The 22,240-nt window shown below is 46.8% G+C and overlaps 1 long non-coding RNA gene across 1 annotated transcript; it reads right to left on the bottom strand.

Annotated features, from left to right (window-relative positions):
• Positions 1 to 2,738: 2,738 nt before the first annotated feature.
• LOC121837718 lies at positions 2,739 to 12,468 on the bottom strand. Its single transcript, XR_006078319.1, has 3 exons — positions 12,318 to 12,468; positions 5,028 to 5,193; positions 2,739 to 2,924 (listed from the first exon to the last, which is right to left on the bottom strand). It is a non-coding gene; the product is annotated as an uncharacterized LOC121837718 (long non-coding RNA).
• Positions 12,469 to 22,240: the final 9,772 nt, after the last annotated feature.

Consider the following 22,240-nt stretch of genomic DNA (forward strand, 5'->3'; position numbering starts at 1 on the left):
ACCATGGGAGTCGAGTCCATCCGCACAAGCACCATTCCGATCCCGAGCAAGGGCATCCGGCAAGGCTCGGTCCTGTCACCCATCTTGTTACCTGGTGATGTGCAAGCCGCCTCCTTTACTGGAACGGATTCCCCGGACGAAGCATAAACTCTATGCCACTCTATGCGGACGACCTGACGATTTGGACTACGTCGGGATCGGACAACGGGAGGCAAGACTTCCTCGAAGAAGTCATCCAGACGGTGCAGAACTACTTCGAGGCCGGCAACCTCCAGCGCGCCCCCGATAAGTCTCAGCTGTTGCTCGTCCGCGCGGGCAAGCCAATTCCCGAAGAATAAGAAGGCGGACATCCGCCTCACGTTAAAGGATGGTACCCCCGTGCCGGTGGTGAAGCGGGTTCGGATCTTGGGACCTTCACCTCCAGCGGGACGGCGGAGCCAAGTACACGGTCGACCGACTCGTCGAGACAACCACGCAAGTCATGCGCATGGTGAGAAGGATAACGAGTCACAGAAACGGGCTCAAGGAGGCGGACCTGATCCGGCTGACCCAACCACTCGTCGTGAGCCACATCACCTGCGCAAATCCGTATCTCAACCTCATGTCGAGAGATAAAGGCAAGATGGACGTGATTATTCGCAAGGCGCACTAGTTGGCACTGGGGGTGCCGCCGTACGCGCCGAACGCCAAGCTCCGGCGGCTGGGTGTAAACAACACCTTCCAGGAACTCATCAACATGCACCTAGCCAGTCAGTGGGAGCACCTGGCCCTCACACTGAGTGGGCGGCACGTCCCGAGCTCGCTCGGCATCCCCATCCCCGCATCGCAATGTGACGCTATCCAGCTGCTGCTGGCCCTTTAGGACAAGATTCAGGTGGCACCGATCCCGTGGAAGCTGAACCCGTCCCTGCATCCAGGTCGCTGGATGGCTCCCGGTCCCTTGATTCCGCTTGGTCCCGTCGTGTAGCATAGGGCCCCTGGTAGCAGTTTGTTGCTAGCCCAGCATTTAAGCATACTCCAGCCTTTTTGTATGTAAAGCAAAACAATTACTACAACTGAATGCTTCTCAACTGACGATAATGGAAGTTTGCACTGCTCAATACCCTTCTGTTTTATCTAAAGTACCGCAACTAAGTACTCTGAGTACGGGTGGTGAAGTTTCTACTTATAAAAAAAATGTCTGCCCAAAAGCTTGCTTCGGTAACACGAGCTGCAACAGGAAGCCCGATGCAGAGGCTTTCAGAGCAAGCTCCATGCTTTGAATGTTGCTAAGCATGCGCGCGTGTGCAGTGCAAGTGTCGTTCAGGACAACGTGCTCGTTCTTGGCATTTCGGTTTCACTTGCACTTAAAGGGATGTTGAACCGAAATCTGGATTCCACAAAACACGGCGGCAAAAGCGTGTAACAAGATGCTACAAACACCAAAACATCACTCATACAGCGATATCTCGAACGGATGACCTTATTTTAAAAAAAAAAGGAGGCGAATTTGACAGATTTGTTTGTCTTGTTTCTCCGAGAAGGAGAGGGAACGACCTCGCGTCTTCTCGGCCTCGCCGCCTTGAGGGGGCGAAGCGGAGAGAGGAGGAAACAAGATATCTCGACGTCACGCGCCTCATCGGCCTCGTTCAATCTCAACCTCTTTTTCCAAAAATACGGCCGTCCATTCAAGATATCGCCTTACGACTACGAGTAGTGTTGTAGCGATTGTAGCGTCCCGCCTACGGCATCTGCATCGTTTTCTGAAATCCAAATTTCTGTTCACCATCCCTTTAAAGGGAAACTGAGTTTGGCAGTAATGGGATGATTTCTTGTGTGAGCCGGAATTGCCTACCATTACCACTGTAGGGCAGCAAAGACTACAGGCATGCAAGAGTGACTTTGCGAAGTGGTTTCGCAGAACAAGGGCTTGCGATAGAGCGTGTACTAGCTCGCACTTGTCGCGTTCGACCCCGCTGTCACTCTGGCAAGCCTTCGGCAACACCTTCAGAATGCTCGCATTCTTCAAGAAAGCCACAAGTTATGAATATACCACAAAAATTTCTGCTTTTATTTTTTTCTAAAAAAGAGCATTTCTGAAACTTTGAAAATGCAACAGTGCACGCTCATTACCTTCGGTACTGCTTAGTACGTGCTCACTCACGCTCACTTTATCCAGGCTAAAAAGCTTGTGCTGGGGCGGGGCATATTGAACACTACTGGTGTCTTTTGACTGAAGTAATATACAAAGTATGAACAGGAGCGATAAAGAAACACAACATTTAATGCCAGTCATCTCCACTTTTAGAAAGTATCTCAACATAAGATTAATTTGAAATTTCGTAGTAAGGGTGCTGAATTCCAGATATGGTGACACAAACCGTTTTGATAAAAACATAAAAACAAAATGTAACTACTCCATACAGGTGCCTAATAGTTTGATGACTAGGAAACAACACAGAGGACTAGAGAAATGTGATGAATATAAACGAATAAAGCTGGTCATGAATCGAAGCATACTTAGGTATGTGAGCCACACAACTTGCAGCTGCCATCTCAAGAAAAAAAAAACAAAGCCTTTAGTTATTTCGAAAATCGAAACAATCCTGGCAGGAGTTTCAGAGACTTTGGCGATCGCACTATGTGATCAGCAATCAGGCTACAGGTGTTTTCTTGATTATATTAATCACCTTGATTGCAACTGGCTCTAGCTGTGAGTAGATTAGAATAAGACAAAGCCTCTCAAGAAGGCAGCTCGTATTGTACGTCTTCTGGCCATGGGTGAAGCCAAAAAGCCAGTAGGCCGCCATGACCACAGTAAAGCCATCCTCCGCATCTTGCACTTCGAAAAGCCAAACTGTATCAACGTGTATGTTCATGCTCTTCGCTGCCTTCACATTGTACCCCGAGAAGGCAATGCAGGGTGCCGTCGGGATGGTTCCCTCCTGCATATAAAAGCAGGATTGATTCAGTCAGAGAATAAGAAAGGCCGCACTGATGAGTATGATTTTAAGCATGAAATGCTTTTAGCTCCCGGCCACCAAACTGATAACGTATCTTTTCGGGAACTAACGCCAAAAATCACTTCAAAACATCCCAGGTTTCGAAGTTGACTTTGGCGTCGGTTTCCCTATTTGAAACCGGCTTTGAAACCTACTGGGTCTCGAAGTCAGTTTTGGATCAGAAAGGTGTGCACTAGCAGGGTTCAAAATTTGCTGTTAAAATTTTATTTCCTCGAGACAAGCAAACAAAAAGGAACATACACACCACCGTCTCAAAACCAGCACAGCATACAGCTGTCATTTATTTCCACAAGTGTTCTTCCTTGTCATCCTACACACTACACATGCTATGGAACGTATTCCTATACACGCTATGAAACCTATTAATTCCGAGCTACAACTTTAAAAAATTATCCAACAAATTACTTTTTTCTTTGACATCTCACCACCGAATTCTAAACCAAGAGCGCATCATTCGTTTCAACCGTTTGAAGTAATCGCCTGACGAGGAGCCCATGTCGTCACGCTTTGACGGCGCACTTTAGTTCACCTTTCTGCCGCCGTCTTGGAGGGGGGGGGGGGGGGGGGGGGGGGGTCTCAGGCATCGTCCCCGCGCGAATATTACCACAACTGTTTAATTGATTGGTGCGGCACACGAACTTCTGTTCCGGCTGGAACTTGGTCAACAGTGTCTGAGACGAGCCCAACGCCCATTTCAGTCGTCAAATAAAATTTCGAAATTGCTTTCATGATCTCTTCAAAAGTTTCAATGCAGGCGTCTGGAATTCGCAAAATGTAGTGGCCGCGATTATGTCCTCTGTGACCGATTTGCGAAAATAAACGGTTTTAGAGTAATGATTCAGATTGTGATTTATTGGGAATTAACCAGTGCTGTTAATAACATGCTCTGTATTTTCCGCTCCGCTGGTGTTTTTTCTGCCGTCATTGCATCCACGCAGCTTGAAAGTGCACTGCTTTATGCGACAGGTGGCATGCACGCACCGTGGCACTCCACTTCATAGCGTGGCGTGTGGTGGCAGCAAAAGCCTGTGCCCAAAATTATGCTAAGCTACTCCCTGCACAGCATTTGTGGCGGCAGAAAAGATACAAGGCTATTATCTTGTTCCCGAGAGTATAGTATGTTGCAGGTTAAGACGGTACGGTGAGGGGAAGAAGCTCCGTCTACACTCTTTCCCCTTTAGCAGAAAGGATGCTACAGAGAAAAAAGGAAACCGCCGATCGTGGCAAGCAAACCCTTTTTGGACTGGCGGAAGTGATGGGAGACGCCAGGCAGTGTAAAAAAAAAGGGCAAGGGGGGTGGACTGCAAACGTGTTTACCAAGAATAAAAAGGGGGAAGAGTGAAAAGAGGTATTCTTCTGTAGATTTCTTTGCTCCCGGAGCTGTGAATGCGCCATGGCCGGACTGGGCTCAACTCAATGCCCCAAATCATATTTAAAAAAAAAAAAAAAAATTATTGCCGGCAGAGTTTTGCGGACTCCTAAAATGCCTTTACGGAGAGGTTCCACAGACCCTCATTCCAGAACCGTTGTCCTAGATTGCGAGTATGGGCATCTGCAGTATGTTTTGCAGGAAAAGGAGGGGGAGGGGGCAAACCTCGTTTTCTTTCAAAGTTATAGGGTTGAAAGCTAAACCTCCCCAGAATAATCCCTCCCCCCTTTTCCGCCACTTTGCTGACGCCCATGATTGTGGGCACCTCATCACTTACAAAATGTTTCCTAGGACCCATGTGTAGAAAGTAGGAGCCACCATTCAAGCACCTGTAATGACTACAGTGCAGACATATCACAATAGCAGGGAAGAACAATAAATAATAATGGACAGTCTGACCGGAAACAATGGTACGTTTTAGACTCGCTGCTCGGCTTGCCAGCTGAGTCAGGCTAGAAAAACATAATTGGCAAAGTGAATGAGTTGCGTGTATAAAGATGCAACAACAAAACCCTACTGGAGTTCTTAGAAAATGTTGGGGCCTTCTTGTCAATGAAAAAGACACTCAGCAATTAAATTCAATACTTGGAGCTTACGCTTCATGAGCTTGCAGTTGGCACCTTCCACTGAGATCACGGTGATGTGCTCTAGCAGCTCCTTGTTGCATCTCAAAATCTTCCTGGAAGCAAGACTGATGATGGATCCGTCCGGCATTACCTTCATTAGCTCGATCTTTGTCTGGCGCTTTTAGTCTTTTCGGAACTGAAAGTAGAGCATGCAAACACATTTCCATGACTGTCACTGAAGTGAAACATGACAGAACCACATTTCTAAGAATACTTCTCCTAATTCCAGGCCACAATAAATAATTTAAAAAAATAGCTTCATCTTTCTATTTTAAATCTATATATATTTGCAAATATATAGGCACTTTCACAGACAGAGAGAACTAGCGCCAAAACAGAAATAATAAAATGTTCCTGGGGCCCGATTTTGGTCATCGTTGAGATCGCGATCAAGATCTCACTAGGTACGCACTGTGATTGGACACAGTGCCACCGACGAGCGCTCTTGACCAATGAGAATTCTTTTCGCTGTCGACGAGGGAATTTTTTGGTGAGAACCTGTCACCTTCTTTCGGATACTGAGATCGATATCGTGGTAAGGTAAGTGCTTGTCCCAAGCTCTTGTTTTAGCGCCAGTGGGTGTCAAGTTACACACGGCCAGAAAACAAATCACCATAGCGAAATGAAGCACAGGACAACAATTGCATCCCTAAAATAGTCGATGTTCCATATTTCTATTAGTCTTTGATCTCACTCTGCCCGGCACACAATTCGTAGCAGATGATTGTCCCTTTTTGGCTCTGTTCGCAGATGACTTGCCAGTCTATTCGTCGTTTTGTTTCTGTCAGAATGCATCGCACTCGCTGAGTGTTGCAGGGAGAACTGGACTCAAACGAATTCGCCAAATGCACCAAGTGCGGAAGACTAATGCTGCCACCATCTATGTTGTAGAAAGAATACAAACCTCAAACCGAAACTGGCGCCTTGCTGTTCGGAGTGATGGGTGGGAATGCGAGAGTGCGGTCGCTACCAACGTTTATCTACAAACGATGGTCGCTGCAGCCTGTAGTTTATAGTTGCGATGACTTCAAGCAACTCGGCTGTCATACAGATAGTTACAGACCGCGTAAATTTCTGCAACCAGCTGTCCACAAAGCAGCTGGTTGCGATCTTTCAATTCTCATAACCGTTTACACTGAAGAAAACTGATGATGCTGTCCGAGCAGAAGCTTGATCCGTTTGAGCATGGCATTATGCGTGAACCACTGAAAGGGTACGGCTTAAAACTAGCTTGCTGAAATATCCAGAAAAAATTTTTGAGGGACTTTCGATTTCGATCGTCATTACAGGTGGATCAGATATTAGCCTTGGTGAGGGCGTCGAGAACGAGAGCTTTCTCGAACAAAATACGACGTGGGAAGTTAGCTGACGTAGGTAAATGTTAAACAGGATGATGTTGCCTAAGCCTCGGGTAAAATCACTATGTTAAGCTTTCTCTGATGCTTATTGGGCAGTCAAAGGTTTCTGCTGGGGGAGTTTTGTCGACAAATGTTTAATTTTTAACCCGCACACGTTGGTGATAAACATCTCGGGGGTCGCTGATGCGTTTGTTCTGAGCATTTCTTTGCACACTGGTATATTTCAGCGTTTTTACGGCAACAGAGCGACTTAAAACCTCCAAATAAAGCAAGGTTTGTCAACTGCTTCCTTCATAAAATAGGAGACGCTCACAGTTCAAGCTCGCGTTTGATTTCGTTGCCCAGAGGACGCAATTTCTATCAGAAAATCTACTTTTTTTCCTTTCAGTTCCGCGACATATCGTAGTAGACGAACTTTCGTCGTCTGCTCCCGCTCCTGCCGGCCTCGCCGGAGCGAGGCATGACGGGATTGCATTTTGGTGCACTCTCGATTTTCTCGGTGCAGCGAGTGCATGCACGCGTGGGGTGTCAGCGATGAAACGAACTCGGAGAATGCAACCACTCGTGGAGTGCCAACTGAAAGGAACTCGCTCCACGCTGCGAGTGGACACGCGTGGGCACGAGTGCAATTAAACAAACTCGCTATTAGCTTCTTCAATGCAAGCCAGTTAAGACCGCGATGACCAAAATTGGGCTCCCGGTGAGATGGAATGACAAACTGAGAATGATTTCATGGCCAGGGGCCAAACAAATACCAGGTGCATTGTGTGGTGAGAGTATTAGCACCGAGAAGTTTGGGTGGCAACCCCTTACGGCGAGCCGGGGTGACGTCATGCTGAGGACAAAATTTATCCCCTCACTAGCCCTGCAAAGGCAGAGACGGCGTTAGCTGTCGGCATACTAGTTTCTGTTTTCTTTTTTTTTTTTTGCACGTTTTACGTAGGAAATGTGAATTATTATATGCGGCCTTATTGAGTTATGGTATGTAGCTGCAGGCGAAACTTCAACCAACATTCCGAGCATGGTTTCCAGGGCAGCCAGCGCACGAATCACAGCTGGTACATGAAAAGGAAGAAATGCCACCACACTTGCAGGAGCATTGGAATATATTTACATCTCTCACAATGAACGCTGCTGATGATTTGAATAAATTAAGAGGTTTTTTTCATCTTTGTTTCTAAACAAAACGTCTCAGCGAAAAAGCTGCACTCTGCTCGAGCAACATGTTCAATATATTCTGGGCCATGGAGAGAAAATCACAAGGGAGACCACCCAAAGGCCTTTGACTTAAATGCCAGTTTCATGCCCGCAAAGTGGGGTCTGATGTTCTCCTAACTCATGAACCTGCAAAGAACAGAATTTCAGTGTCCGAAACACTTACACCGCCGCTTCCACAACCCCTTGCACAATCGCCTTATATCGTGTGGAGGGGGCGGGCGGGTTCATCGACGGAATTGCCTCCACCGATAGCTTTCCATACTTATAACCCAATTGTAAAGGTAAACGTGACAAGCACAATTTGAAAAGCTATGAAAATTCTGTCAGTATAAGTCTCACCCAGCGCCTTGTACACTGGATAAACGAAGCCCCGCTTCTCAACGTGCTTACAGCACACAACGGCCGATGTTGACGGTGCCTTTCCCATCCTTAATCTGACTGTTCATGCTTTCTTTAATCTCGAAGTTTTCGGGTGGTAAAATATGCTACCGGCTTCTTTTTTGGAAAGTGCATTGCAGCGCTGAACAGTAGGTCAGCATGATCACAAACCTCCGATCGAGAGGAAACGGGCGCAGGGAAGCGAGCCAGATGCCAGAACGCGAAGCGGAGTCCGTCGCCAGACGTCACGGTAGACCTCACCCAATCAAGACGTGGCGACCGCAGCGACACTTGTGTTTGCTCTGAAGACTAATAGTACGCCGTGCAAGCAATACCATTGATCTCCACGACAATTTGCTGTATCGCGCGCCTCCGGTTGGTCGTTGCAGCTCAGGTGCGGCCACCGGATGGCCACCTTAGGACACAGATTATCAGTCAACCTTTTGGAGCATTGCGGAGGCTGGGCGGCAGCGAGCTGAAGACATGTTTTCTCCTCGTTCGTTGTCATTTACCGAAGAAGTTTGTTAAAACCCCGAACGGTGGGAATTGCGTTTGAGAACACATAGAAATTTCTACGAAAATTCAGCACCGCAAGAAAAAGGAGCAACTCGTCTAACGCAAGTCTTGCCGTTCTGGCGGCATGATCAAAGCCTCCTTGGCATGCCAAAGTGCTGCATCTCTGTCTTCGCACGCTTGAATACCGATCAAGAATTAACGCCGTGTGGATTTGTTTCGTGAGTGCAACGTGCATAAAGATGCATGTGCCTCTACAGCAGCATTTAGTTTACTCTTACGACTGTATTTGTAACTTGCGGCACTTGCAGTCCACAAACGGACATGATCCAGTGTCGACAAAGGAGGGGTAGGAGGCTATGGCGACGGCGACAGATTGCACACAACCATAAGGACGGGCCGCGTTTAAAAAACTTTCGATCTCCCCGCTTCATACTTTTGCCTTCGAAAACCTACCTTCCTCCACAGCATTGCTCTATTTGTGCTGTCATGTGATCCATTTGAGTAGATTTGGAACATAGCCATGGTTAATATATATAGCAATTACTGATTTCGTTCCCTATTGATAGCAACTTGCTAAAACAGCTGGCTGATAGAGAAGACGTCTACGTGCGACATACCTTCAAAGCTCTGCCATGGCATCGATTCTGGATAAGTATCCAAGCGTGAAAAGGCACAGAGACGCAGCAGTTTGGCAGGCCAAGGAAGGTTTGATCGCGAGACTTGCGCTCGACAAGTTGTGCCTTTCCTGCGGTGCTGCACTTTTGCAAGAAATGTTGTGTTTTCATAGGAAATTCTCATTGTTTACACATTGCGAGCGTTTGGCACTCCTTTCACTAAACAGACGAGAGCGCTGCTGGAGACTGACACTCGAGCGCGCTCTTCGTGCTCCGAGCATTTCTTGGAGCACAAGTGACTTCTTCGCACTCCGTGATGTCACGTCCACAAACAAGATGGCTGTGCTATTGTTGAGATTGTTGAAACGAAAGGCGTAGCCAAACAGCTGCTCCTTTTCAGTCAATTAGTGCTGAATCCAGCAGGTAAAAACAATTTGATTTGAAAGCCAAGACAGCAATTAGCATTCCGGAAAAAGTTTGTTTGTGCATCTCGCCTGAAAACGAATTCATCCATCAAACAGTAGCATGCCGATAGCACAGCGACAGAAAAGTTGTTGAGATGAGGACACATTCGGATTGCTGCTCCTTTTATAATGCTGAGCCCAGCGAATAAAATACTTCGATGGGAAAGCCGAAACATCAGTTAGCGTCGAGGAAAAGTTTTGTTCATGCGTCTTGCAGGAAACCAAAGTGATCGATCGAACGAGCGTGCTGATAGCTCGGCGACAGAAAAGTTGCCGAAAAGACAGTGGGACGGCTGCCCTTTTTAAAATGCTTAGTCCAGCTGCAGCGAATAAAGATACTTAGATTGGAAAGCCGAAGCATCAGTTAGCATTGCGGGAAAGGTTTGTTCATGCATCTCGCCTGAAAACGAATTCATCTATTGAACGGTAGGTTACCGACAGCACAGCTACAGAAAAGTTGTTGAGATGAGAAGACAGTCGGACCGCTGCCCTTTCTAGGATGCTTTGCCCAGAGAATCAAGATACTTCGAATGAAAAGCCGAAACATCATGTTCATGTCTCGCCTGAAACGAATTGACGTGTTATCTATTGAACGACGGTGTTCCGGTATCGGCATAGCACATCAACAGCTTCCGTCCAATTTCGTCTCGCTGCAATACGGAACCACGAAATATCTGGCAAGTTTGAGGGTTTCGTGCGTCGACAAGCGGGTTCAAGAATGTTGTCTTTAATTTAAATATGAACAGCTTGCATGGTCAATAAACAGATTGGCCAAGGTACCTTTCCCCGTATGTGCTCGAAGCGAGTCTCCAAACCTCTCAGGATTATTTAAACGTTCGTAGAAACTTCTTAACGTCGCCGTCTCTTTTACTTTGTACCCTGCCGCTCTACACTGGCTTTAATTAATTTAGCACCGAAATAATTTTGGCTTCTCCCACCCGTATCCACGGGATGCCAGGTTCGTCCTGACCGTGCGGTCGGAAGGACCTTGTGTGGCTCGTCGATAGATTCGGTGTGTCGCGCTCCTGTACGCCATGCGCCGTTTAGTTGCTGTGCCTGGAGTATGAAACTCGGAGTGTCGGAGTAGGAGTAAAGAAGCGTGGACTTAAAGGGGCCCTGCAATCATATTTAAGCGTCTACCTCTTTTGCGGTTTCCACGTCTCTTGGGGTTCGGGCAAGCCAGCGGGCACGGAGATAATAACTAAATATCAGTGAGTCATATTTTAGCCGGACGACGCGGAAACTTCCTCCACCTACGATGGCGACCCGCGTTGCCGAAAGCGCGCAATGTGTGACGTCTTTGGTCCTGGGCTTACTACCGGTCAGAGCCGCTAAAAGCTTTTTTTTTAGTCGAGATACAAAACATAAGTGTCGCGAACCGTTTTAATAATGTATGAAAGTAGTTTTTGTTCAGTATTTTAGATCAGAAAAGAAACAAATGCAGTTTATAAAGTACGGAAACAAGAAAAGACCCGTCGACAAACCCGCCACCAAGCGGCGGAAAAAACGGCGCATACTAGAAAGGCCTAGTTGGATGAAACCATGGAGAATAGAAGGGTAGGAGAGGGCATGACGTCGGCCGCGTATCCTCCACAAGCCATGCTCCCTTGACGCCTCGCCTCTTTCTCATTTTCCTCCTTACTCTCCTCAATAACCACGCCAACGTGACCACATCACGTGACCGTAGCTAGCCTTCGTCTGGCTATGGGGTACTAGAATACACCACAGTCTAGCCTTCGATCTGATAAAACCTACCGGACGGAGCGCGCGCAAGCCTGCAAGGAGTCCTTCTACAATCAACCATCCATCTCACACGTGACATGTCACGCGCACCAATCGCCAGAGAGATCTGCGGTCACGCTGGGCAAAAAATCGTTTAAACTTTTTATGACTAGGCTTCACCAATATTGCAACGTGCCCCCTCCTAGTACTTCTAACCTCCTTGGATGAGGCTCCGACGAACACCGGGCGTAGAAAGGTCCCGGATGTACGCGGCGGCGCTGCGGTCGTATACCGGCTCGAGGATCCGACCAGTTCCGAGCGTCCCGAAGGCTTTCGGCGAGGGCTTAATGGCTTGGCATTTGGCCATTTAGCGGTATAGCAGCGCGAAGTGGCTCCTGTTCTGAACTGATTTTTACCCTGTGTTTGATGTCGTTTGTGGCCAATGAAGTGTTATGCCGAATTAGTCTTTAATCGCGCGGCAAATGCAATGCGAGCCACCCTGGCCGCCCGCTTCATACAGCCTAGTCAGCGCGTGCTTTAGTGGCGCCCTCTCGAGCCGTCGACACTGAGTGCGGCAGCCGTGAGCGCTCAATGAGCTCATTACTTCACGGCCACTCAAGCCAGGACCTACGACGTCATGAAGGATGCTATTTTTTGCTTGTTTTTGTAATTCTAATTTGCCTCTAACTTTTAAGATAAAGCGAAAATTGAGAAGACAAAAGTTTCTTTAAGTTACTACGTTCAGGGGGCTCAGGTTCGGTCTAAATTAAAAACCAGTCAAAAATTTATTGCAAGACCCCTTCAACGCGCCCAATGACGACAAACGAGCAGAAAACATGTCTTCAGCACGCTGCCGGCCACCCTGTACAACGCTCCAAAAGGTTGATTCTCTGTGTCCCAGGATGGCCGTCCGGTAGCCGCAATCACGGAGCGGGGAAGCGCAATTTAGCAATTGTCGTAGAGATCAGTAAACAAATACGAAATGCATACCCTCCTAGCATCCATCAGGTAGGGATAAGCATCCATCAGGCAGTCGCAACCATTCGAAGCTCAATCTGGCCTCCGTCAGGCACCAACTTTCGCTCTCAGCACACAGCCACTGTTGGTGGGCTTCGAGGCTGCTCGCGTCTTCACCCTCCACAGGCGGGGCAACCCCGGTCTGTAAACATAGAATCTGAATATGGCAGGTATTATTTGATAACACTTCATGTTTTGGCCGTGTAAAGAAAATCTGCATTCCATTTTCTTACAAATCAGTTATGAAATAGCAAGGTCAGGTGGAACGGCCCGAGTTCGTTGACTGAAAGACAGAAGGCTTATTAGCCTGAACCAATATCCTAGCAGCCTTCGATACTGGTGTGGGGGGAGAGGAGGCTGAACCTCTAAAGAGGTCTTCAAATGATTCTCTCATTGCTCAACTCCAAAGTTTCGGGCTGCTGCACTTCAACGTTCTGAACTTTTTCCAACATATATTTGCGCTGTCGCTAACCATGTTCCATTTGCCAATTTATTACACGACCGTTCTCCTCCAATCAAAACAGCACGAGAGCCCGCCGTGAACAGACTTGGCATCATCGTGTGTCATATACCCCCGATGATTGCCTTCCCTGCTAAGATGCATTAAAGCCAAGGCTCGAGCACGAGCTCATAGCATCGCTAGATGGTCACACAGCGCGAACCCTCGTGCAGCTTGAGTATCCACTATTACTGGTAAAAGCAAGCGAGTTGAAAATGAATACTTAAAATCGAAAGAATAAAACGCGAAGGACAAGCACAGGACAGCCACGTAAAGCCTGGTTCAAACAGTTGCGTTTGAACGCGTTGCGGCTGCGAGAAACCAGGACATCCCTGCTGCTTATATGACGTACTCAGATGATTCCTTGAACTGGAATCCACGCTTCAGACGAAGCACAGATGTGCCGGTCACTCGCTTTCGGTTCTAAACGCAACGTAGACAAACGCACTCAAACGCAAGTGCCTGAACCGACCTTTACCGTACAAACTCACAGTAAAGCTGTGAGCCCGAACCGTCTCGCACGTCTAGCCTTCGCTTTAGTACATCTCAAGATGATCATCGGAATGTATCATAATAGAAGCGATGTGGTCTCACCATTTTGAGCAGAAGTGCATGAGTCACCGATGCTATTTTCGTGGTCGCTTGCACGTAAACAACCAAGGAGCTTGTACACAACGCCGGCATTCATCTGGCTTGAAAACAACTTGAGCGTTGGCTTGGCTTGGATGTCAGCTGCCCATTGTGCTTACTTGAACTTTACGAAATCCACTAAATTGAGCGGACTGCTTCTTGACTTCTGCTGTCGGCGCGTATGTCAGCAATTTGGTGGTTTCCGAGTTCGACAAGTCGGAAATCATGGGTGTGCCATCGCAGCACCCTCTTAACACGATTTCGGCAGCCGCAGGGTGGGAAAAGGATGTACGAAGGGTGTTGGCCTTTCCGTACACCCTTGAATATTCAAAGATCATGTAAAAATCGTCTAGGAAGGGTGTGAGCTCGGAAAATCACTTTTTTAACACGAACATGGGTGTTGAAATTTTTAGTGTGTACTGCTGACGTCACGACGCTATGGCGCGCAATAAGCTCCTCTAGACCCATCTGAAGTCTCGAGGGAGCGGTTTCAAATATCAGTGCACATGTCAATGTACGCAGAACAACGACCTAGCAATCGCGACGCGAGAGCGGGCGGCGCCTCGATCTAGCGAACGGCGCTCGCTCGGCTCAAATGTGAGCGTCGAACTCTTGAGCAGCTTTAGCTTGCTGGTGATGCTGGACGCTGCTTTGTCGTTTCAAATCCTCTTCCCTTTGAACGGCTGCGAAAATTCATTCCAGCGCTCGGCGTACCCTACGCAGAGCCTATCATCAACCGCCCGCCTAGCACCACAAACTGTCTGTAGCCTGCTGGCCGTCTTGCTAGCGCCGGCGGCTCATAGTCGCGACTTGAATGCGAGAATTTTATGAACCCCCCCTTCCCCCCCCCCCCCCCCCCCCCGAACATGCCTCCCCAACAACGACGAACCGCCGACGTTCGCAGACGGAAGTTTGCGATCCTGCGACCCGGTTTGAAACTGCACACCGGTTTGTTCTTAGCGCTGATCAGTCTGGCCACATTGCTTAACAGTGGTTTCAAACTCATTTGAATCTGGGAGCCAGATATCCCATACCGAGGTTGGTCGAGGGCCAACGCAGCAACGGGGGGGGGGGGGGGGGGGAGTCAGACGATTTTAAAAAGAAAAGACGTCGTCCTCTATGCTCTTTGTAACTCACAGTTTTGCCAGTGGCATGTTTAGATTTGATTGGTTTATATGACTACTTTGGGGCCTAACGTCATGTGATATCAATAATTAAAATGACACCGCCCCGCGAGCGTGCTAGCATTTTTAATGGAACAAGAGAGAAATTGCACTGTCGTTTTCGTGGCTTAATTCGCTCGGAAATTAACCAAGCTCAACATGTCTCTAAAAATCAATCAGTTAATTTGACAGTTCTTGCTTTCCTGACGATTTTTATTACAACACTCTGTACAAATACTTTGATGGCTCTAGTCCCGACCTCGTAGCTTTATCTTTGGCAGCTACTCCTGCTGATAGAGAGTTCGCGCAGCCCAAGATGTATCCTGAAACGAATAGTTCACGCTTCCAGCAGTAGTGAATAAAAGGTTAAAAAGCGCGAACAAACGAGGACAAAAAAGAAACACGGACGACAGGACAGGCGCTTGTCCGCAGAAGCGCAGAAGCGCCTGTCCTGTCGTCCGTGTTTCTTTTTTGTCCTCGTTTGTTCGCGCTTTTTAACCTTTTATTCAGTAATGGACCAACTAGCCCAAACCCAAGTTTTAATTCCAGCAGTAGCGTAATTGTTGTACATTACAAAAAGCTGGGAATAAAAAAATAAAAGCGAAACAAAGGGCAAATGAGCACAGTTAAGTATAAACTATGTGAATACGTTAAAAGAGCAGAGCTACTTTTCGAACGGAAATGAATCGGCGTGATGAGATCACTATGGCGCATGCCATTTCCAGCGCATGGGAACCGGGACGCGTAGCCGGTTCCCTGCGGGCCGCGTCCCAGCGAGTCGCGGGCCGCATGCGTCCCGCGGGCCGCGTGTTTGAGACCCCTGGCTTAGAAGTTTAACGAAACCGGTTTGAAGTTTGATTATGCCGCTGCCTCGCCGCCGGGGTTAAGAAAGAGCACACAGGTCCGCTTTCTGGGACTTTTTGTTGGAATTTGAAGGCGTTCGGACTACAGTTCCTAGAGAAGAGCTTCCCACAAGTAGCGACATTCTGTAAAGCACCGACTACATGACAATGCAGGTTTAAGGAAGGGAATGGCGGCGCACAGCAGAAGATTGAACTGAATGACGCCATCTTGTTCCAGCGGAACGTGCCTTGTCATTTGTATTGGTTGTCGTTACTGGTAAAAAAAACAAAGCATATTGTGACTTTGGTTCGGACGTATGACGGATGCGTTCTGGCGGTAACCTCCCACTACCATCATGGGAAAAGGGTACGAGATAAGCCCTGGTTTCTCTTTTCATCGCTACGCTTCGTTCCCCCTTATAATAGACTTTAGCCGACGCTAGGAGCTATCATATCGAATCCAGCTCTGTAAACGTATCAAGAAACCTTTCGTTCTGTGCACTTCCTGAGGGACATTATGTGCCACTCGCACGGCTTTGGATTAGCTCCGATAACATGCTAGGTCCGACGCGGTCCTTTGGAAAGTAAAAGCATAGTGAGGTTTTTTGTTTTTTTTGTGGCCTGTTATTGGGGCAATAGACACCTCCTCGTGTGTTCCTCCACTTGTTTGTGTCCATATGCTTATAGACGCTTTAAACACGTGCCAGATTACGGCCGCCATTGCTGATTTTCTCTTGTCTTACCAAGATACCGAGTCACTGGAATGTGCGTTGATGACCCTCTACAAAGGAAACAAAAACTGGATGTCGGTTTTGTCGGCGTCCATGCGGATCTGCTTAAAACGCCTATGCTCTCGAGAGTAGCGCATATATAGGTAAAAGGCTTAAAAAAAAAAAAAAAAAACTAATTATTTGCCGATCTGCAGCCGCGCGTGGCGGTTACGAGAACTGCTGTGTGGCGTAATCTGGGGATTGTCTTTGTAAGTTATCGATTTGTGCAATTATGTGCCCAGACTCAAACTATCAAAACAAAAACTTATCATTTGAGCGTAGAACAATGCGCGAAAAGTCTAGTATTATTCCTAATTTTTTTTTCTTTTTTTAAATTTTCGCAGCGCAATTTATTGGAAGTCAGCAAAACCATTTACCCTGCGCAGCCACCCTCCCCGTCGGTGCAGTGTTCTAGAGAATTGGGAGTAGTGGAAACAGCGAGGCCAACGTCAATGGGAGGCGCTGCGCCGAAAAAACCGGGCGGCCGCCTTTGGCGGTGCAGTCGACAGCTGGAGGAAAAAACGGATATATTGGTTGCTTTTTGTCGAGTTCGCAGCCATTGGGTGCTCTTGGCGGTCGTTGCTTGTCCAAAAGATTAGATCTGCTGATCGCTCCAGAGCATTAACTGTTGAAGTAATGGCATTTTATATTGTCAATAGGTTGCATTTTTTGATACGTGACTCCAGCGTGCTAGAGTACAGAAGCACGAGGTGGCAAGATAACTGAAGCTCGGCCAGTGGATCCGCATAGCTTTTTCGCCCAGTTTTGTAATCAGAAGTATGTTACTTTCAGTACCTTCAGCAAATTCTACTTTTGTATGTGTGCCTTGCCCTCCTGTGTTGTGCAACTAATTGTATAATTGTCCTAAATGCTGCCATGTGAACATCTTTATTTTCTATTTTTGTTTAGTGTCACAGTGTTCGCCTGACGAAAACATTTTTTTTTCATTTCGTTCGTTTTTATAGGATACATGAAGTCGGACGCAGCTTTAAATGGGCATTTTTATTTTATTGCCATGGTGCATGCAAGGCAGAGCTTTATGGCTCAATATCATCCCATGTAGAATCGAGCGATTGAAAAGTAAAATTGTGGCAACTTTTCCGCTTACTTATTCGACCCTGTTCTCAGTAGCACTTGGTAGCACTGCCTTCTAGAGTTGAAATAAATGTTATTTTTGTCCGGGTGAGAAAGATATAGCATATTTTAATCAAATAAATCAGATTTTTTTCGTTTGAATCACACTAACGTGAATAAAATCTCCTCACCTAGAAATGGGTGATTTCTTTATTACTAGATATGACTACTTTTTAATGGCTGGCTGATATAAATATTCCTGCTTCAACAATCTTTACTTCAAATACAAAGCGCGCAGCATTTGCTACTACACCCCTTCTAGAACACTGTACCGTCGTTCCAGGATTTGTTTGTGCTGCATCTCAGGCATAATACTGCTTTTGCGTGCGTGGGAGCGCACTATCGATGACGAAAAAGAAGAAGGTCATGAGCCAACACACGAGGGAGGATCGAACTGTTAGTTTTACCCAACGATGCGCCGATGTCCGGTTCTGTGCCAAGCAAGTTTCTTCAAGGCGCGCGCCTTGAAGAACCTGTGGCGTCATGGCGGTTGCTATGGCAGCCGTTTTTACATTGTCAATATTTTTGTAAGGAGCGTCCTAATTTTTATAAAGCTTGACTTAAAAACTGTACGTCAAAGAGTATAATTAACTTTGTATTTATTAAAAACTATTGGAAATTGCCAAAACAAAAATACATACAAATGTATATTCTACGTGCAAACTCTCTGGTATATGCCGTGAGAACATGAGCCGGAATATGTTGGCCGGGATGCTCTAGAAACGGGATCGAAATTTAGCTTTCTCAATGGCTTTATTAGAAAATTCTGGGGATACCCCATAAAGAATGTGTGTTGTCGGAGACGCAGCCTCTCTCTGGCCTGACCAGTCATCGGTACTGAAGCATCTTTACGAACAGGCTCGTTTGTGAGCTGTTGAAGACCGAGAAAAGGACAGGTTGTTAAGATAAAGTATCTACAGAGCGGTGTTTTTTGGTGGTTACACTAATAGGACCAAGCTCCATGTATTCCTTAAATTCTGGTGAGGGTCCGGAAGTTTATCATCTGCCAAATGGCATTCATATGATGTGAAGTCTATCAGGGTTAACGAAGCTGTCGGTGTGCGCTCAAGGGTACCCCACCAGGTTGCGGTTACCAGAGAAATCATCCTTTACGGTTTTTACTAAAATATTTCTAGGAGCAATCCTTCAAGGCCTTTATTTCTTTGGACCGTGCTTTATCCATCTGCCACAATGGCAGGGTAGTGCAGCCACATAGTTTTAATGTTAAGGTCTTCGTTTGGCCACTACGGTCATTGGATCAAAGCGAAAAGCAAGGCGCTGCAGGTTTCACACATCCATTATCTTTCTGCATTCAATGGAATTGCCGATTTTAGTCTATTAGTACGTAAAACAACTTATCACGAAGCAACAAACGGGAACATATTTGGCCCCGCTCCGTATTTTCGAAGCTATCGGTGACCACACTAGAGTCAAACCGTCGAATGGCGCAGAGTTATATTTCGAGTCAGCGTCGCAAGCCGTCGTGTTATGCCTCACTTTCTGAGGACGTCCGGGTCCATGACAGTGGACGTGCTGTGGGCACTCGAGCTGAGCGCGAGCGCGATGACCGCCGTCACTCCGGCTCCGAGAAGGAACTCTTCGGCGAGCAGGAAGGTGGCGTACACGGCGCAGATGGACATGAGGTAGCTTGTGGACGGATCCTGGGACACGGTGATCAGCACGAAGGCCAGCACCTGCCCCATCAGCTTGCCGAAAATCGGGCCCACCACAAGTGACGTCAGCAGATGGTACGCTATGCCTGCGAAGCATCCTTCGACTCTCAGGACCTCGGTGGCTGCTTCTCTGATGTAATGCGCCTTGAGCATATAGTATAAGATTAACCACAAGAGGCCTATCCTCACAGGCTATGGCGCATTTTTAGAATAAATTCTCCTAGTTAGTGCAGCGACGAAGCATTCTTTTATTACAAGGGGTTGTAAAGGTAAATTTATGAGCCCAGCATCTATTCAGTCAAGCCTCATGGTGAGCTCAACATCCACAATAACCAATGGCAGACCGAAACAGGATGATGCGGACTGTGCAATTAAAGTACGCCGAAAGAAGGTTTATCAGCATGCATTATTGAAACGTTACGTTCTCGATTTGAAACATGAAAGCTTCGGGTCTTCAGCTGAATGACAAAGCGGAGGAGGATGAAGCACAAAATAATAACTTGTGCAAAAACAAATAAAAATAACTGGCATCACAGGTGTTGATGACAGAGTAATGGCGCTATGGAGCGCTAAAAAACACCCAATGCGGCTCGCAATGGCTGCTTTGGACATCCTCTGAGCTCGGGAATTGTTTACTCTACGACACACGGCATACGACGAGTATGTAGTGGGACATTCCATCGAAACAACAAATTATAAAATAAAATTTAAAAAAAAAACAAAAAAACTGAAAGGGTAAAAGTTTTAACCAGTCTAATCTCTGTGGCACCACGTGTGCTTCAAACTCGATCACGCACGTAACACGAGTCATCTGTATGAGCAGGCACCCCGAATACGAAACGTCATCCCTCCACAATGCGTGGCCAATGCGAAGTGTAACCGACTGAACCGCAGAGTGACTTGGCGCATTGATCTAAAGACATTGCGACAACTAAGCATTCAGCATCTCAATGACTGAAAATAACGACCCCAAGATTTAACCAATGTTCACTTACGCGAGAAAACATCTAGTAAAAGCATTATTAATGGCCGTGAACAATACTCCATTTTTATTAGTTCTGATTCTAGAAACTGAAGTTTTTTAACTAAAGAGCTTTCTTAGGGTAACTGCAGAAAAAAAAGTTTTTTTTTTTTAAACAGCCGAATTGAAACAAGCATGTCACAAAATAAATTTTCAACGAAAACATCATTTGTTTTAGCAATATTTACGCCACAGGACGTAATTGAGTCGGAGTCACAACCTCTTTGCATTTGAAACTCCCACTCTGTCCACCCGCGCGCGGAGAAATACGCTCCGTCCCTCACTCGCTGGAAGCTAGAGCCGGTTTGCGTACGTTTTATTTGTTTGGTGGGTGAAAATCTTGAAAAATGCACGTTCAACATGGCGCCGGTATCGTTTTGGTTTGACGGGACGCCAGAAGCCTCCGCGGTTTGCGAGCACATGTAGGGAAGACGTGACCTGTGATGTTCCCGGAAGACGGGAAGTATCATTTGTAATCGCCGTGTGTGATTTGAAAGCGAAGGGAGTCACAGGGTCCACGAGTGCGCAACCACAAGCCAACGTTCACGACAGCGTTGCGTTGGCTTTGGCGATCTCGTTCTGTTTGCTGCAACACGGCGATGCGAAAAAGAACTCAAGCGTTCGTGGTGTGTGGTGCGGGGCTTGGAAGTACAAACGCACACTAACACGGAGCGGTTCACGTTCAGCGGGTTCAGTCTCGTCGTCGTCAGCTCATCCGGTCAAGCTGGTCCGATAGGACGCCGTGAGCCGTGGCAGCGAGCGCTTTTAAAAGTAAATCTTTCTTCGTTTCGTTTCAAATTGTGAAAGATTCCTGACGTATACCGTGACTAAAAAGCTGCGGGGCGTTTTCTACACAATTACGTCATTTTAATTGAACAATAGACTCCGGATTGTTGTTTTAAATCTGCCGGTTTTATGCTTTGTGTTGTTAGGCTGCATTTGCACAGCGACGTGTTTGCACAACAACGCACACCGCTCGAGTAGATGATTCGGTCCTGCAAACTACCGGTTATGCAGAATTTCTGAAAAACTCAAGTCACCAGCGATATTTTCCTGTAAATCTCGCGCGAGTTTGTTGCGCTCATCATGCGGTGTGAATAAATTTGGGCGAGATTTCCTATCTGCCCACAGATTCATGAACTTAGACCGTTTTTCACGTAGTGAACATAGTGCTTTTTTATATTGAGAAGAGGCGTTGGTGCATTTGTTATGGTACAATCACTTGAGAGCTCAGAAATTGGGGTGGGCGACCAAGTTTTCCAAACTTTGTCTCCTTGGTCTCTGGCACTGCCCGCAGTTGCAGTAGGCAGTTTGATAGGATGGATACTTGGGCGAGTTGGTGAACCATACTTTACGGTGACAGCGCAGGGAAAACCAATCTCACACCAGACACTCAGGAAAACAAGCACACGCTCTGAACTTACAACTCTTGTGTATTCGACTACTTCATTTTTCTCTTCAACGTCTGGGTTGACTTTTCAGAACGTGATAAGTAGAAGAAGTAGCGCGAAGTATGTAGTAATTCCTCGATAAATCCTCGTCGCCAAAAATGTAGTAATAAAAGAAAATGCGGACACCCAAGAAAATAAAGAAGAGCAGTTCCTGCGTGGGTCTGCGGAAAAAAACGAGTGGTCTCACATGCCGAAGAGGTGAGCGGCAAGCCGGGCGCGGGGAACCTTGGAAGGAGAGAGACACGTCCGATGCGGTCGGTGGTAAGCGTAACTCCGTTTATTAACGGTAAAAAAACATGGGGGGCAGGGTGCCACGGGGACGCGACCCTGACAACACGGCACAATGGTGGAACCTTGGCGCCATCTAATACTGTGTAAAGAACTTGTGGAAAATTAAAATACTACATCTTTCATTTCCTTAAAAAAATATTTCTCATATTCTTCCCTTTCTTAGAAAAACTGGATAAACTTTTTTTAAAAGTGAGGGAAGTAAAAAACTGACACCAAACTGCAGGGCAGTTGGTGTGTATGGAAAAGCGCTGAAATGAAACAACCTCTGAAAATTCTATGTCAGGATACTGGAAAACAGAAAATGAATGAAAAGGAAAAGCACGTCGCAATGAGATTTGCGGAAAGCACTGCCGAAAAAGGCTGCGCAGGGGCAGTATGCTCGATAAAGAAAAAAATTAACATTGTTCACACACGCATTAAAA

This window comes from Ixodes scapularis, unplaced genomic scaffold (assembly GCF_016920785.2).
Source record: "Ixodes scapularis isolate PalLabHiFi unplaced genomic scaffold, ASM1692078v2 PGA_scaffold4__175_contigs__length_147842914, whole genome shotgun sequence".
In the NCBI taxonomy this organism is placed as follows: Eukaryota; Metazoa; Arthropoda; class Arachnida; order Ixodida; family Ixodidae; genus Ixodes; species Ixodes scapularis.